At 43.2% G+C, this 5,940-nt stretch overlaps 1 long non-coding RNA gene across 2 annotated transcripts; it reads left to right on the forward strand.

Annotated features, from left to right (window-relative positions):
* Window positions 1-693: 693 nt before the first annotated feature.
* Window positions 694-3,898, forward strand: LOC127608336 (uncharacterized). Of its 2 annotated transcripts, XR_007964252.1 has the most exons (3): window positions 694-971; window positions 1,286-2,657; window positions 2,759-3,898. It is a non-coding gene; the product is annotated as an uncharacterized LOC127608336 (long non-coding RNA). The 2 variants fall into 2 exon arrangements; XR_007964253.1 differs by having other exon boundaries at window positions 1,286-3,898.
* Window positions 3,899-5,940: the final 2,042 nt, after the last annotated feature.

Genomic DNA, 5,940 nt, shown 5'->3' on the forward strand with positions numbered 1-5,940 from the left:
TCAAGTAGTCAATCTTTAGTAGTTTGACAAACTAAAATCTAAATTATACATGAAGAAGTTAATGTTTGCCTGTCACGTCTGTCTGGCTCATTTCTGGAACCAATGGACACTCAGTCACTGTGTAATTAGAATACAGTTGTAATGCTAAGTAATGATAGACATGTGTATAATTGTGTAAATACAATACTGAAAGTGTAAATGTAAGACTTTCTGTGACAGATGGATCCATCTTAAGTTGTATGCTTTCCTATTAGGGTGTCATATTTTGTGGAAGTAGTGAATTTACATGCATGTTTATGAAAAGAAAATAATGGTCATTCATATGTCAGCAGGTTTTTTCAGCCATTTTTTGCTCATCAGAACAACGTGAATTGGGCAATTGCGGTTTCAAGACGAAAAAGGTGTTATGAAGACACTCGCCAGTATGTTTTCATTGGTTGTTCAGTTTAGAGTTTTAACAGTAGCCTTTGCATTGTTTCACTTTGTTGTATTTTGTGGTTGGTTTTAAGGATGCATTTGGTATTGTATAGGGTGTCTCCATTTTGTTAATTTTTATTTTTTTTGGTCGTGTGACTTTTGCCTTCTTCATTTCCTCAGTTAGACTACTGTGGAGATGTAAATCTGACAGCTCCCGTTTTTAGCATACTAAGATGTGACAGATATGCTCAATTGTCAGTTTTACAAAGGTCAAAATGTGTTAGTGGAACATCCTACACTCGTGTGTGTGTGTGTGTGTGTGTGCTTGTGCGTGTGCGTGCGTGTGTGTGGCTGTGTGTATTGTTCAGTTACAGTCTGTTATTAAGCCACTCACGGCAGCGGTAATGTCTCATGCCATCAATTGTTTTCTTCTATTCGTTGAGGGTATGCATGAGAGCTTTGGCTGAAGTCAATTCATCCATCCATTATCACAGCCGCTTAATCCTCACCAGTGTCACGGGCGTGCAAGAGCCCGTCTTCAGGCAGGAGGCGGGGTACGTCCTGAACTGGTTGCCAGCCAGTCGCAAGTGGCTGAAGTCACTGTATTGATTTGTATGTGTTAAACACAAATATGTCGGCACCATTTTTCTTTCTTATTGTGTTTTTGGGTAATGAATGAATGAATGGGTTACATTTAATGAACAAAAAAAAAAAATCAAATGCTAAATGTTGGCGGGAAATGGGCACTGTAAGTTGTAATTACATTCATGGATGGCTAATGAAAAACCAGGTGGGTTGTTTTCAAAATTGTTGATGTTGACAAGATTTGCTTTATTTTATTTATTTTTTTTGTATGTGTCGTTCACAGAAGAGACTCCTTCTGGCAGGCAGGAGAACAGTTGCTTTTGGCCTGTAGTTTTACGACACCCAAGAACAGTGAAGCTGAACCTTTGCAAACAAAACTGGTTCGGCCATGCAGAAACAAACTGGCACAAACAAGAAATCCAAGAGTGAGGTGCTGGGGGTGCGAATTGAGGAAGCTTCCAAAGAGGAAATCGTGGCTGGCAGAGCGTGGTGAAAAGGGAACCGCCGACAAAGAAACTTAGAAAGAGAAAATCAGATGGGCAGAAAGATTCACAACTATAATGTCTTACAACCCAGCAAAAAGCACTCGGCTGCGGTTAATCAGCCAACTGGCAATGAGTAAAAAAAATTGACCTGGAATGTCATCTGAAGCAGAGGTGAGTGGCAATCAGCAGTGATGCAGTTCAAGCGGTGATGGAGGAAGTGATGCAGGAGAGATTTTAGTCGGCCTTGCTTAGCCAAGAACCGATGGGGAAGTAAAACTGAGAACACAAAACACCAAATCCATTCATGAACATGACACTGAAAAAGTTTGAACATGAGTTCTTCCTGGGAGTGTCTGAACCATTTCATTGGCGAACAATTCACATTCCGACTTTGTTTAATGTGCTGTTTAATGTGCACTGGGACGTTTGTTTGCTCTTGGATATTTAGAAAGCATGTTTTCTGCAAGTTGTGTTGTGACTGTACAGTATTTTTGCAGATCCTTTATTTTGTCCTAGTGGGAGTGATCATGGCCTGATGTCTCTCAGAATTTAAGCTCGAGTTGTGAGAATCTCAAGCTTTCTTCCATGCCTTCTGCGTCCCCCCCCCCCCCATACTTTCTTTTGGTACTTTGTATTTTTGTGTCCTGGATCCGTCCCTGCTCTCTGTTGTCACTTTGTATTTTTGTATATAAAGACGCTCTGTTTTCCCACTTCCGTGTCCTGTCTGCTTCTAGGCCCAAATTCCATTCCTGATGTGACAAGTTGTTTTTCCTGAAAAAGATAAACTGCACCGTGGAAGTGTGGAGTACATCTGAAATTCTCTGAGGAATGGGGTGAAAGGGATTGGTCCGCCTTCAATTTCACATGCTATGCCCTGACATCTTTCTTAATGCTCTTAATGCATCGGTCAGTGTCGTTTATATCATGGTTTCTGCCATTTCTCTGAATGGTAGAGAGTATTCTTCACACACCTTTCTCACCTGCAGCCAGATGGGACCCTGACACGCACAAAATGAGTTTGGGCGATGATTGAAGAACAGCCTGGGAATCAAAAATGACCAACATATTGTAGTATCTTCCTCAAGAGCGAGTGCTTTCACTTAGAATGACATTGAAGAAGGAAGCATGATACAATCCGAACCAGTCAGGGTCATGGAAACAGCAACACACGTAAACGATACAAATATAGCAAGATGAGCATCTTTTATTGCACAAGTGACAGGTTTATGTCTCCCTTCATGTGTTTCTGTCTCCGTGTTTGCTTAATATAGGTGTCTGCTGGCTTTATCCCAAATGAGCGCTCCATCTCATAGCTATCGCTTCGATTCAAGCTGGATATTAGAATTCAACACTTATCATCCTGCCGAGACCCAGGAATAGTCAACCCCTGTGGCCTCAGCAAATCAACAGGCAACGCTGAGACAAGCTACAGGTCCAGAAAAACCAGACATGTGACACTCTTCATCGAATCTTCTGTTTAAATAAGGTGATGAACAAGTTAGGAGTCAGACTAAATCGGGTGTGTGTTGTCGGTGGACCGAGTGGTATTGAGAGCATATTTGTACTGGTGAAGGTAACGTTTGCAGCCTTGGAGATTTACAGTTAAGTCGGTTTACCGATGGAGTTTTTGAAGGGGTCGTTTGTGGGATATCATGTTATGGAGCCGAGTGGGTGAAAGACAATTGGTTCGAAATGACGCCAGCTGTTTGAGGCAAAGAAAAAGAGTATTGTTGGCGTAAGAGCAGTTGCCCAGGTCAGTCATGTCAAACACAGGAGGTGGTCTCACGGTCCTCCGGTACTGGCCTTTGCAATACCCACAGTTAACTGTCTAAAAGCTACGGTGAGGTGTCGTTCCTGGTCAACGGCCCTCACCAGTGGAATGACCTGCTGTACAGCATCACGGCTGGAGAGAGCATTGACATTTTTAAAGGGAGGTTATTTATTTTTTTCGTTATTATTTTTCAGTGTTTCCTCAGTTTTCCTCTGTGACGTGAGCTGTGGGCTGTAGCCACGGAGGGTGCTGCCATGCATCTGTCGGGTGGAGGAGGCTTGGCTTCAGTCTTCTGCCTGTGGTCGTGACACCTCCGTCGGCATGGGGCAGGGCAATCCTTGTTTGGCATCATCTCTCAGGCTTCAGGCTGCTTGCAGCTTCTGTTGCTGACGAGCGTCCGTGATGGCGCTTCTACTTCTTCTTCCATCCACTCTGTGCTCAGCCTTAACTCAACAGCATGACATTGAATAAAATAACAATTTTAATTATCTCCATTTTCACCCTGCTATATATACAGAACGTTATAGGGGAAAGCACCATCTGTTTTACTTTTACATGCCCTTGACAGCTTGTGAATGTGCTTTAATGTGAGCGGATGTTTTTTTTTCTGAACCAAGTCAGAAAATCGCTATGCATGAAAGTAACATCTTTATCTTTATTTTAGCCTGCAACAATTACATCCACACAATTTTCTTGCCTTTCTGAAAGAACTTCCAAACGATATTGCTTTCATGAAATGGAAGTGACATGGGAACTTTATTCGTCATCCCCTCACACCTCTCTGTTTTTCTTAATGTATCCGATGAAACACATTCTGTTACGAAGCGGTGACCGTGAAGTTCACACTAATACTGAATGTTTCGGGCGCTTGCCTTTTATCGACTACCTTGTTGTTTTCCTCGCAATGATGGCTTATCCAAATAGTACAAAGATTGAATAAGCAGCCGGGTGTATCGAGTTTTACGACTAACAGGCATCAAGTCATGCATTGATGAGGCCACGTAAAGATGGACAGACTCATTATGCATTATGCAAATATCCGACATCCATAAAAATCCCAAGAAGAATGAATGTAAGCAATGCGAGTAATCGTTGGTCATTGCTGTGTCCCTATCTGGTTTTGTTGTCTGTGGCGGTAATGACTGGATTATGATTACCTTGGCCAAAATTCCACCGCACAGGGAGTGTGTGAAAGGCAAGAGGAAAGTTGTTGTAAGGTAGAAACTGGTCTGATTGCTCAATGCCTGGGGATTTTGCCAGGATCAATATAGGCCGAGTGACAGCCGTACACTTGATTAAAAGTGACTGCTACATTCGGCAGGCTCGGCCATTACTTTCCCACTCAGTGTCTCCGGGGGTGAAAGAGCATAAAGTGACAGGCCTCCGTCAGCCCTCCATTACTACCTTTCTGAGGTCCCGCAGTTAGGAGGAGGCCAGGGCAAAAATAGGCTGATGGACGATCCATGGGGAGATGAAAGTGAGTGAAAATAAAGGTGATGCAGGTCTCTTTAAGCTAAATCTACCCCACTGCTAACTTTACCTTAAACCACCTTGTTGAGTAACTTCCCTGCCTCCCACAGACGCTTGCAGAAATTGAACTCCTCTCAGGTACACTTACAGTGTGTGTGTGTGTGTGTGTGTGGGCGTGTATGCGTGCCTGCACACTAAGCTGCGTCTTGTGCTCAATCTCGGGCCCATAATGCGCTTTAAAGCAGGCAGCACAACCTGCGGACTCAGCTGTGGCGGGTCATCAAAAATGATTCAAAGGGAGAAATCCCATTTAACCCGAAACCTCAAAGCCTATGTTCCAGTGAGCTTGGTCCAAATAGGTGGCCTGCTTGCCAATTGCCGCTATAAAAGCCTCACGTCACAGGACAACGTTTATCCATCTCAACTCACTGGAGGACAATAATGGTTGCATTGTGCTTGCAAACATCCTTATAATTACCCTCAAAAAGAGTTTTTCCTTCAGGCTTGATTTGAATTTCGACAGCGGATGAAAATAATTCATTAATGCATCATCCCTGAGTGGAACAGGTGTCGTACCTGCACGCTACCACACTCCTCTGTGTCCCTCCTAACACTCTCAGTCGGCATTCATTATGGCAGCCTGATGAATGGAGCTCTCAAGCTGATAGACAGCGATGAATAAAGCCTCCTTTTTACCTGCCACACAGTGCCTGCTCCTTTTTTACGATCCTGCCATGGCATGTATGAATAGAGTGGCAAAGATGCTACGGCTTTTTTGTGTCTGCGCTCATCTCTGGAATAACATACAGTATTAATAATGGTAACGTATGTGCAAGCCACAAAGGCGGCTTCAATAAGGTTAACTGTCTTTCTGTCTTTCCTAATGTGTACCTTTGCATTAGGATCGATGGTCCTCCATTGGAAGTTGATTTGTGCATTAGAACTGTTTGTTTTGTTCGGTCCAGAGGTAGTCTACTGATATTAGAAAGCACACAAGTGCAAGTGGTCCGTGGTTGCCGTGGCAACGCCCAAGCTAATCCTCATTATTTGGTGATGCATATTAAAGCTGTTATTTTGGAGCCATGTTTTACGCGTTTTGGAGAACACTGGTTGCACACATTGGATGTGAAACATTAAAAACAAAACAAAAAAATCATGGCCCAGGAAGAGTGCTGGGCATGCTGATGTCATCCCTTGGATGGCAATAAAGGT

Source organism: Hippocampus zosterae, chromosome 1, assembly GCF_025434085.1.
Source record: "Hippocampus zosterae strain Florida chromosome 1, ASM2543408v3, whole genome shotgun sequence".
Taxonomy (NCBI): Eukaryota; Metazoa; Chordata; class Actinopteri; order Syngnathiformes; family Syngnathidae; genus Hippocampus; species Hippocampus zosterae.